The following is an 11,765-nucleotide window of genomic DNA, read 5'->3' as shown; positions in this document are numbered from 1 at the left end:
CAGCAAGTTAAAAGTCTACCAACTGGCAACAACTAGTTGTTTGAGACTGCATTTAAAGAAAATTTGCATCCAGTGTAGTTACTGTAGATCTTGGACAGAGTGCTCATATTTACCTATGTCCTCACATACACATAGGAAAATAATTCTTCAGCTTCCGTTATAGTCTGAGGCAGCAAATATTTTCAGAGCCCATAATGAAGTAATTTATTACCCTTTGTTATTAGTTGTATTTTAATGTCAGCATAGGGGAAAATAAAGGTTTTGCTGGAAGAAATGTTAACTTGTGCAAACTAATAAGTATAGGTGATATGAAAACCTGTTTACATTTAAAAAAAAGTATTGATGAAATATTTTTAGAACACATCAACATTTTGTGGTTTGTAAGGACGGTGCAATTTCCATGGTGGTTGGTTTGTTTTTTTGTTGTTTTGGGTTTTTAATCCCCGTTTGAACAGAAATTCATCTATTACAAGGTCCATCAGTTGTGGGTAAAACATCACTGGAAATAAGAACATTGAAGAATTCATACAAATCTTGCATGACTGAGATAAGGATCATTTTTAGTTTTAATAATTATTCTATTGAATCAGAATGATGTGAGTTCATATGAATCAAAATTGAGTAAGTTCATGGTTGTGCTTCTTCAATCAGGCACCAAAACTATTTTGTTTCCCTACTTTAAATTCATGATGATATTATGTAGTGGTACTACTAAAGTAGTCACAACATTTACTGTGACCATTTCATACATCTTCTGTGGTCTCTGTGCTCCTTTCACGTAGCTACTGATGATCTGAAACACACCTTCAACTTTTCTATTAATTACAAATTCTCCATTTGCAGTTCTTAATAAAGGTGCAAGTAAGTAGACAAACGTTAGCCACAGGTAGAATTTTAACACATCATGTTAGTGAGGTCTTTTTACTTGACCAGTAGTTCTACAAATAAGCAGATCATGGAAGTTAGTAACTTCATTATCTTTTCAGCTTCAGTTAAATGCAGAGAGAAGAAATACTGTTTAGTAGGCCTTAAAGTGAAACTGAGTTTCATAGATCAAAAACATCACAGCAATGTCTAAGTCAGTGTAGTAAACCTGGGGAGTTTTACATATAATTTTTTTTTTAAAAAAAAAAAGGAACCCATACATTTTATAAAATTGGGTACTCCTGGTTCTTAAAAAAAGCTCCAGGAGCCCCAGCTGAGAAAGGATGAAAACTTAAGGAAAATAATGTTTCTGTTAGCTGGGCTGTTGGTGAAAAATCTAGTCTGTAACAGAAGGATAAAGACAGTTATTAAAGCAGGCAGGTGAAATAGATGTGAATTAACATTTCCTTTCAGCTAGTAGCAACTGTAGTTTAGCTAATACTGGCCTGATTCTGAAAATTAATCTCCAAGAATAACAGTAGCCTTGTTCCCTGGAGAATCCAATCTGGAAGGCTGATCTCCATACTGAAACACACGCACAATGTGTGTACTCTTGAATCCAGATGCTGAGGGAGAAAAGGGAGAGAGCTGCAGGGCTTTCATGTGATGCTACAGCTACCTGGTAGAAGCGTTTATGCTTGTGCTGATTGGAATTAGAAATTTAGATTTATTATTGTGTATATGCTTACACACACGCGTGTATATATGAACTGTTGCTCACCACCACCACACACCCCCAGCATCTTATTATTTTCTTCATACCTAGATTTCTCTGAGTGTGGTATGATACAGGTCTCTGCAGAGGGGAAGAACAACTTGGAAGCTATGAATTAAAACATTGTACTCAACCGTGTGAAAACACCAAGTCTCATTGACTTGTCTCTTGAAGCTGTGTGTATTAGTTATTGTGGGTGGGGTAATGGAACTGTAAGAGAGCAATTGGGAGAGCTCTTTGGGCAGCAGTGAGGAAAGAATGTATTCCACATGTGTTGTGCTTGCTGAGAATTAATCTCTTTGCTGGGGAGAAACGGAAAGAGTTTTGTCACGGGAGTGCTCACCATCATCTGGTAAGGGTGTGAAGTGGTCCTTAGCCTTGCCTTAAAAATTAGTTTGAGAGTAAAGGAATGGCCAAATTACATTTAGTTCTGCTTTCAGGCTGAAACAATTGAGATATTGTGCAGTTCTGCCAAAACTAAAAGAATACCGGATTACTCTGCTTTGGAATTTTTGGTAAAGTTTTTCTACTACCAAAATCTGGAATGCTTGGACTAAAAATGATGGAAATAAGGAGAAATAGAATGCAGGGGAACAACTTGGTGTGATATAGATCCTGTAAATGAACTCTGTTGCCTTGGAATTTCATTCTACTAATATAGTAAGATGTATCAGATAAAAAGTGTATTAAGCTGACTTGATTAGAGAGGGCAACACATTTTTCAACACATTTTTCTAACACTTCTCAGCTACTGCTGGCAGTGATCAGTGGAAGAGGAAAGAGTGAATTGCTGTTAGAGAAGGCTTATAGGTATGGTGCTAGTCTGATTTCCTGAGAGACTTTAACTGTTGCAGTCATGATGCCAGTCTATCAATTCTTCTTTCATTTGACAGGGAAACACTCTTAATATAATTCAGTTCCTTAAAAGTTTGATAAAATTAGTTTTCTGAATATGTGGATAGAAGGGAGGCCCAAAGTGATGCTGCGGTAGCTCTTCTCCCCTCAGCCTGCTATCCAGTCAGCTGTGGAACCAGCCATAACCTCCGCTGCTCTTTGCCACAATAGCTGTGCAATGTAGAAGACGTCAGGGGATACTGTGATGGGGAGACTTGGAGGGGGCACACTGGATGGATTTGCTGTGGGCTGGAGAATTGGGCTGATGGGTGGAGTTGGGATGTTTGGCCATTTCTTCACAGAGATCAAATAGCATCACCATTCACTGAACATCCTTGTACCACTGTGCTACCTCATCTTGAAGAAATAGTAGCATTGAGGGCGTAAAATACGTCCGTGTGATAATAGGATTGAAACTATTTCTCTGAAGGTATTAGTCTGAAGAGCCAGTGTTTTGAGCTGCTTTCTCCAACTGTTTTATTTTCTTGCCTGATTCACCTTTAAATGCTTACTTTTCACAAAAGCACCTTTCTGTTCAATTTTCATCATCTGTGAAATTGACCTCACAGCAGGTTCTAAATTCACAGTGGTTTGGTAATTTAGAAGCATATTATGAATTCAAATTGATGTAAAAAAACCCAAAAAACCAAAAAACACCCTTTTGCATTCTTACCAAATAAAGTACACTGCTCCACTAAGAAAATTAAAAAAAAAATAAAAAATCAGCTGTCTTCAAATTGAAGAAGAGCTTCAGGATTTGAAATGGGACAGTATATATTTAAATGGGAATATTTGAAACACTTGCCTAACTGTCAAAAAGGAATTTTAGTTCCTTGTTTTTCCACACTTGGACACTACCAAATTAAAAATAATAATAAAAAAAAAAACTAGCGTTTTTTTAGGCCAATGAGAGTGGTATATTTGAGGTGCATAGGTGGGAAAGGAATGTACTGTGACTTTAGGCAGAAAATCAGTGAATGTAAGGCACAAATATATTTTACATGGTTATTAGTGGACAAAATAAGGACTCTGAGGAGATAAATCAGTGGTAATGGCATTATCTGGCCCAAGCTGCCTCTCCCTGAATCAGGCTGGTTCTCGGTGCAAACAACATCAGTTCTCTCTCCATAGCTGGGCTGGTTTGCCATAGCATACATGTCATTTCTAAGTGGGGGGGAGGGAGGGTGCTATGAAGTAGGAAGAATGCCACGTGCTTTCTAAAATAATTGCAGAAGTTATAGTAGATACGCACTAGAGGGCTGTAATGTTAATCAGTATTTCGTGATTTAGCACAAGTCCTGAAGTATTTGAAGGTATTCTGCAAGTCTGATTACTTAAGTGTAAGCCGGTGTTAACTAATACAAATCACTGTAAAATGAAGCCTTTGATCTTCCTGCAAGTTAAACATTTCCCTCTGTGTTTTGGGTTATGTTTGGGGGTTTTTTTTTCCCTCTCTTCCCTATGCATCCAAACCAGATTTTTGTATCATGCTCCATCTTTGAGGCCCTGTAAACCAGATGTGGAAATTAAGTTTTGCAGTCAGCACAGGAAACGTTTTAAAGCTGTGCTGCATGCAGAGTTTGGGGATAGGAAATGTGTAGTGGCTGCTTTGTTAGTTATTACATTGCAAGAGGATGAGGGTCAGGTTTTGAAAGACACAGAATGGAAAGTTGGAGCATTTAATCTTTGACTTCCACCATTCAAAAGACTTTTGTGAAGTCACTTCTGAAAATGGCACATTAATAACATGTCAAAAATAGCAATAAAACACCGTGAAGAAGGCTGAGAAACAAGATTTAGATCTGACTGGTCCTAAAAGTCAAGTAGATACTTACTTTGCTCTAGTTCCTCAAGTGTTAGGTTATCATTATCCCTTTCCATTCCTACTTATGTATTTCTTTCTGTCCTTTGTTTCTCTTCAGTCAATAGCATTCGCATAAGGTTCATTTTACTCTAGCTCACATACTTCATTCATCAGACAGCAAAGGAGGTAAAGGGACAATGTAATTCATTTGTTCCAGAGTTGTGCCTGTAAACAAGTTCTTGGATTTTATGTGGAGTGCTGAGCTCCTTAAAACTTCTTTAAAAACAAGCCTCATAGCTATCCTGATCTCAATAAATGTGAGCCCTTTGATCATGAAGATGGTAGAAGGCAGAAGACTGAGCAGACGGTATAACTCCCCCAACTGTTATTTTTGGCAATGTTTCAAACACACAGAGTTTTAATGTAATTTATTTCTAGGTTGCTAGTAACTACCAGAGTAGGAGGAATGATTCTGCAAGGGCAGTAGATAGGAAATCACTTGTTTCCTGCATCACGTCCCGAGTCACTATTGGTAATCTGGCCCATTGCTTTATTCTTTCTGCGTTATCACTTTGCTTTCTCCTCAAAATGCGGTCCTTAAGAAAACACTGTATAGAATCTCCTTTTCCTCCCCTCTACCTCATCTTTGCTATCCTACACATCAAGGCTTAACGGTGAAGCTGAATCTGGCGCAATTGGTTGCCTAAGTTCAGAGTATCAAGGTGAAACCTGGTCAAACTCTAGATGTATTCTGGAAACATCGTAAAATCTCCCATTTTAAGTTACTTATTTTCTGATGCAGATAATTTACATCTATCAGCCATATTGAACTGTGGTCAAAAAGTGATGGCTCATTTGTAAGGTCAGCATATTTGATAGATAAACGGAACGAGGTGTGCCATCATTGTAGCAACTTTTATTCTGGAGTATCTGGCCTCCCAGATACTGATAATTATTAGGCATTCAGAAAAATTGTTTAGTTATTTGATGGGTAGCTTCCAGCCATATCTTCGGTCTTTCACTCGTCTGTGATTCCGTAATAACCAATGGAAGCGACAGAGACCGCATGGCTGGCAGTAAATCCTGAGTTCATCTTTCTCCATTTTCTGCCTTCTGCCCTAAGAAAATTTTTTTGTGGTGGTGATTTTTGTTGCTGCTGCTATTTTTTAAATCAGTGGTACATTAAACAACCTTTAGTTTTAAACTGCTTAGATCTAGAAGCTGTACCACTGTAACGAGTATTGTATGTACACTGACTGTTTAGCAAAATAATTTAGCGTGCCACCTTGAAAGCCAGGCATTTCTTGTGTTTGCTGTCACAGGTCATGTAGTGAATTGAGTGCCATTTCCAGTATAGAAACCCATTATTTGGCATAGGGTGATATTAGATGTAGCCTCTGTAGAGAAAATTAAATTCTGTCTGTGTGTACACCTATTAATTTGCTCTCTTGGCCATAACACAATTACCATGCTTAGCTATGGTATTATCCGAAGATGCAGGAATGGAAAGTCCCTACTTATAATTTTTTTATCTACAGAAGAAATCAGATATTCTTGTTGAGCAATGTTATCTCAAAGCCTTTGTATCTTAAGGCTGAAAGTTGGTGGAATAAAGTGCAAACAGAAATGCAGGTACAAACCTAAAGCAGAAAGTACAGTCGCTGCATGCTGGCTTGGTTCTAGGGAACCTGCGTGAACTCTTTCAGACAACACATTCTTCTCAAGAACTAATAAATCCTAATTTCTGGATTTCTTCCTGTGCAATAGTGCTGTCTTACAACACAGGCAGCAGCAAGAAATTTTATGTGACTAGGCTATCCTCCAGAAAGTAGTCTTTAAACCACTTTGGTTTCCTGGTTAGCTTCTCACCTGTAATTTATATGGATTGTCAACGCGCTCTCTTGCTGCAATGCCTGTAAGCAAAAGTTATCCTAATACCATTAAAAATGTCATAGGCTCTTTCTTCTGCAGCTGCTTTGTACTCATGTTCTCAGCATTTCTAGACAGAAGCACCTTGAAACTTTATTTTTTTACCTCCTGGCTGATGGGTGTCTTTGGCCTTGTGTGGAGAGAAGAATCCAAGCCAGTTTTGTAGAACACCAAGATCTTCCTTTATTCCCAATCCACATTCCAGGAGAGCTGTTACACTTAGTGCTAATCCTTGAGTCCTAGAGGAGTGCTGCTTTATTGTTGGGCTAATCGGTTTTACTAAGATTGGACTCCAAAGGATCATGCAGCTGCTTTCAAACCAGCTAGTGGAAAATTGTTGTTTTGATATATATGCAAAACGTAAAATGATTACTAGCATGGGGTTTTTTCAGATCTCACGGTTCAAGATAGAGAAGCTTCCTGTCAGTGCTGACTGGAAACATCTCATTTATTCCATTCGTGTCCTCATGCACAACTTGGCAAATATCCTAGCCCCAGATCCTTGAAGCCATGCTGGATAACAGCCACTGTAGTCAGTGGAAAATTAATGTTCTTTTCATGCAGCATGATCAGAAAACTTGTACAAACTCAGTAGCAGCTGTAAGTTTTAAATTTATACTTCTGTTAAACAGTAAGCAATAATTCCTGGGCTTCTGAGGCTAATTCCATATGTGGGCTGTGGAATAATCTTGATTACTTGAACTTCAGTTTTGGAGTTACCTGTAAGTATTCATTGTCTTCTGTTGTCTGAATAGCTAACATCCAGTTAAGTAATAACTAAAAGAGCAAGAGAGTTTGCAGAAGCTACTTTTAAAAATACCAGAAGTAAAAAAGACTGAGATGTATAATGTAGGTTTTAGCTATCCTCAGTTATAAAATGCTGAGCACAAACTCCAGGTTTGCATCTTTCAATGCAATTGATAAAGGCTTAGCATTTAAATATGTGTTTGTTAATTTAAGAAATCAATTGTATTACATGATTTAAGATTTAGAGCAAATTTATTTTCTGCATGTGAGCCAGTGCCCAAGTTTCAGTAGGAGAAAGTTGCTGAAAAATACTGAATTTCATTAGAGCTCCAGTAAAAACAACACTATCAGTGAAAAATGTAACTAGAGATGAACTGTTGTGAGGAACAGCAGGCAGGCTTGCTGTGCTGTCATGGGAGGGAGCGATACTCCACAAATCTGACAGTTCTGTGAGGTCCAAACTTGCATTAAAACAATTTCAGCAGTAGACGTGTTCTATTCAGCCTGCAAAATGCTTAATGGCAGAAAAGCTTTCTCTTATTCTGCTATATACAGACTTTTTTGTTAAAGCATGTTGCCACTTTTTGACAGCACATGTATGTTTAACAATACTTTTTCTTCCAGTGTTTGAGTACCTAGCATGTTTTTATGCTATGCCATACAGCTTTTGCCATGTTGCATAGTGAACTTTCTCCAAACTTCAGTTGGTCTGGAAACATGCACCCTGCACAGCTGCAGGTTTCAACCTACGTATGAATGACTGTGAGGAGGGGTTTTATTGCTGCTTTTACTTGGCCCCTTTCTCTTGATTCTTGAAAATGTAGCTGTGAGCGTCACTTACGCTGAACGGGGGAAAAGCTTGGTTTTGCAGTTTGTTGTTTTCGGCTGTGAAAGGGGGGACAGTTGTGCTCTTTCAGCACCATTGGGTGCTTGCTCTCTCTCGGTGGAGGCTTCTCTTGCCGTGTTGTTGCAACATCAAGGATGTGCGAGAGCTGGCTGGGAGTCGCTGAGGGACTCCTTTGGGCTGCTAAGCCCCTTCAACTTGCAGTGCCTTGCTAGCTTGATTTTTTTCACTCCAGGTGGGTTTACAGGGTACCAATAGAGAAATTACCTTTTGCTTTACAGGGTGAGCCTTATAAAAAAAACAAAACAAAACATTTGAATGCATGGTGACTTCTACAGTTACTCTTTAAGATGGTCTCTGAAGTTGGCAAGTCTTTATGTTTTATTATAAGTCACGATTAAATCATAAATCGTTTACCATAAGTGTACCTTGGGTTTGGTGCTGTTCCCCTCTTAGGTGGGGGAAATGTTGCCCTTTTGCATGATGGTTCCACTGCAGAGTGAAAGCAAAGTGGCATAGCCGAGCCCTCATAGCAGGCTGGAAACATATACCCAGAGGGCATTTATGTTGTTCTTCATAAACACTTTCTTTACCCTGCACATGATCATGTCCAGCAGACCAGAAATCTTAACACACGTGCTGGCAGGCTGGTTTTGCTGTGTCAGCCAGTCGATTCAGCTCTTGCCTGACCTTCAGCTGCAGGCTCAGACCTGCTGGTTTTGTTTTGCTTTAATGCAGTCCCAGTTGTCAAATGCTAGGTGTAGATTTGGTTTATTTTTTCTTTCAAACTTCATGTTTGCAAGAGATCTGGAAGCATGAGCTTATGGACAGACCAGTCTTAACGGTTTACTGAACAAGTAGGGAAGAGATGGACAGGTATCTAAAAAGTTCTTAAATCACCATACAAGCCATATATATTAAATTTGTATTCCGTTAATATTTGCCACAATGGTAAGCCCTTTTCTGCAGCAAGGGTAGAGTCTCCATGTCTACTTCAGGTCTTGTTTTCTCAGGGAGTTTGAAGCAGCTCACCATCAAAATGAGACATGTAATTATTTTGCCGTTTGGACATGAAATCTGAAAAAAACCCCACATATTTCCCTATTTTCCTGAGGTGGTGTAAGGAAAAACACCACTTCAGAAGATCTCAGGTTCCTATTTTAGCCTGTATAAATGGAAGTAGAGCCTGAGTTTTTCCCTGGAACCTTTGATACAAATTTAAAACAGTCTCAAGTTTGTGAGACTGGATTTTGTACAAATAAGAGAGAAATTCGGAATGTCTGTCATACAACAAAACCAAGGGTAATGTACCTGGTCAACAGGTACCTAAGTGCCTTGCATACTGACATACAAGAAGCCTGTGGCAAAACAGGGAATTTAAGTGATTTACTACTTTGTGTAATTTCTTTTCTTTTCAACACTGGAAACCCAAATAACTAGTTTAGGAAATACGGTAAAGGAACTAATGAAGAAGAGTTTAGAATGGATGAAGAACTGTGTTTAGGTGTTTTATTACTCCCTATTGAATAGTCAGAAATCTCAGAATCTTTATTGGGAATATCTGAAATGCTGTACTTTGCAATGATTCTTCCCTGTGTTCCCCTCATTCCAAAATTACACATTTATTAAAAATTGGGTGAAAATTGAAATAATTTTTTACATTATTTGCATTTTTCCTCTGTAATATATCTACCACGTTAGTCATGATTTAATTTGTAAATATCTTAGCGATAAATTACTTTAACAACATTTATCTTACTATGCTTTCCTGATGACCTGATCTTCCAAGGTCACTTCATCCACAACTGGATAGAAATACAGACCTACAAAACAGAAGACCCCACAGGTGCTCTTAGAGCTTCTATATAAATCAATATAATGATTTTAAAGACCTTTTTTAATGAAATACAGGTGGACTGCATGGATGAAAGATGCTTTAACAAGCTAAGACATTATAAATAGAAATGATTACTAACCTCTGGTACATGTTTTCTTTTATCAATAGATCACAGAAAGATGTGCATTAGTGGGGTTATTGCAAACTGTAGGCTTTTGGGAGGAAAATAGTTCATAATGGGAATGAAAACTTCAGGAAAAACACTGTAAATGTCTTTCCTTGTTCTTTTTAATCTTGTTTACTTGTTCTATGTTCTGCTTTCTCTCTAGACTTTTTCTTCTCTAGTTGCTTATGATTTCTGCCCTGACAACCTCTTTTTATTATAAAATAAAACTAGCTATTTGAGCAATTCAGAATTGGGTAAATAATGCCAAAAATGTGTGTGTGTGCCAAATCTCCTGCCTGAAATTGGTTGTTTGATAAAAGACTTTCACATTGTGAATTTTTCTGTAGTTGCTCTGTGCTCTGTATTGGTATTGTTTCCCTTTTGCAAAGCTTCCTCATCATAATATTTTAATGCTAAAGCTTTAGGCTAAGCAATGTTTTTTCAATGATAGAACTTCTATCTATGCACATTGTTAGGAAATTAAGATTCTGCTCCTTTCTTCTTGGCTGTAGAAGTGGTATGGTTGCTTGTTTGCTTCATGCATGGTAGTATTTTCATTGGAGATATTCCCAGAGGACATATGAGGAGCAGTTTCAAGAACGAAGTCAGAATATCTACTACTGCTATGTAATTCTCCCAGCTTTACCAGTCTCATGCTCCCATCCCCACCGCTGAACAGTGCATTTGAAGTTTCTATTTCACAGTCATGAAAGGAGAGAAAAACAAAATTACCATGCAGCATATCAACAGTTTGTCTTGCACAGATAGTTATTCTCATTGGTCACATAAACTATAGTTACAATTCTCGAGTGATGCTGAGCACTTTCATCTACGATTAAAGCAAATCAGGCTTGTGAGTGGTTATTCTTTGAGCTGTAACTAAATCCTGTTCTTTAGAATCGGTGTCTCTAAAATGGATATTTCAACCTACTTAATGAAATTGTGAGAATGAGTTGACAAGTGTAATATGAAACTGTCTAGCTGATAAAATGTATTAGACTGTACACACATTGGATGACCCCCTGGCATTTCTTGGGTTATTTGAGAACCATTCTTTAGAAATCTCTTTAAGAAATAGTCACATGCTCTTCAGGTAAGACTATTCTGTAATTGTAAGATGATTGTCCTTCACAGCTGTTTCTTCAGGTTGGATAGGAGTCATTTATGAACTGAAAAAATAAAAGACAGAAATATTACTTAAATTAACAAGGTCAACAGCCTGTAGCAGAAAGTTGAGATCTTTTATTTCACTTGAAATATAGCTAATACTCAACCTTAGGTCAATAAAACACTATTTTATTCAAACACCTCTCACTGATTTTCTTTGTGCTCACAGGTGAACACGGCAGTGGCTCTACACTGCGGTTGCAAAAGCTATACACATTAGCCTGCTTTAAGCTCTCTCCTTCTTGGATTTGACTGCCACTAGTACTTAGCCTTGCTATAATAAAGCTGGGTCTCAGGTTTCTACTTTATTTAGATCTGTCTTTGACAAAAGAAAGGGATCTGAAACAATTGTCTCTTGGCTAGCTATAAATAAATCCCCTACCTAGTTACCTGCAGTGTTTCTTTCATTCTCAGATTCACTTTTCATCTTCAAAATAGTTATGTGTAGTCTTGAGTTTATAGAATTTTTATACTCTCAGATATCTGTTTGTCTCTGTTAAATAATGAACATCAAAGTCCATGTTTTTGTGGTTCGACACCCACAGCATTAGCTTTAGAAAGATGAGTTGCACATGTGGAATCTGAAATTGGAACTGAGACTGTTGTAGACCTGCAGGCAAGGGTTGCATGAAATGAGGGATGTGCGTCAGAATAAAACAATTTTTACAGTTCATCTGTTAGGTATAGTAAATATTTGAACCTGAAGACAACTGTTCTTCAATGCATTGCTTAAGGCAT

General features: G+C 37.8%; 1 protein-coding gene across 1 annotated transcript in view; it reads left to right on the top strand.

The window, feature by feature from the left end:
• The window catches only part of RPRD1A (regulation of nuclear pre-mRNA domain containing 1A), a 43,174-nt gene that overhangs the window by 22,133 nt on the left and 9,276 nt on the right, over positions 1 to 11,765 (top strand). The window lies entirely within an intron of this gene.

The sequence above is a fragment of the Falco cherrug genome, chromosome 3 (genome assembly GCF_023634085.1).
Source record: "Falco cherrug isolate bFalChe1 chromosome 3, bFalChe1.pri, whole genome shotgun sequence".
Classification (NCBI taxonomy): domain Eukaryota; kingdom Metazoa; phylum Chordata; class Aves; order Falconiformes; family Falconidae; genus Falco; species Falco cherrug.
Note: the sequence above shows the minus strand (reverse complement) of the source record. Positions and strands in the feature narration are given on the sequence as shown.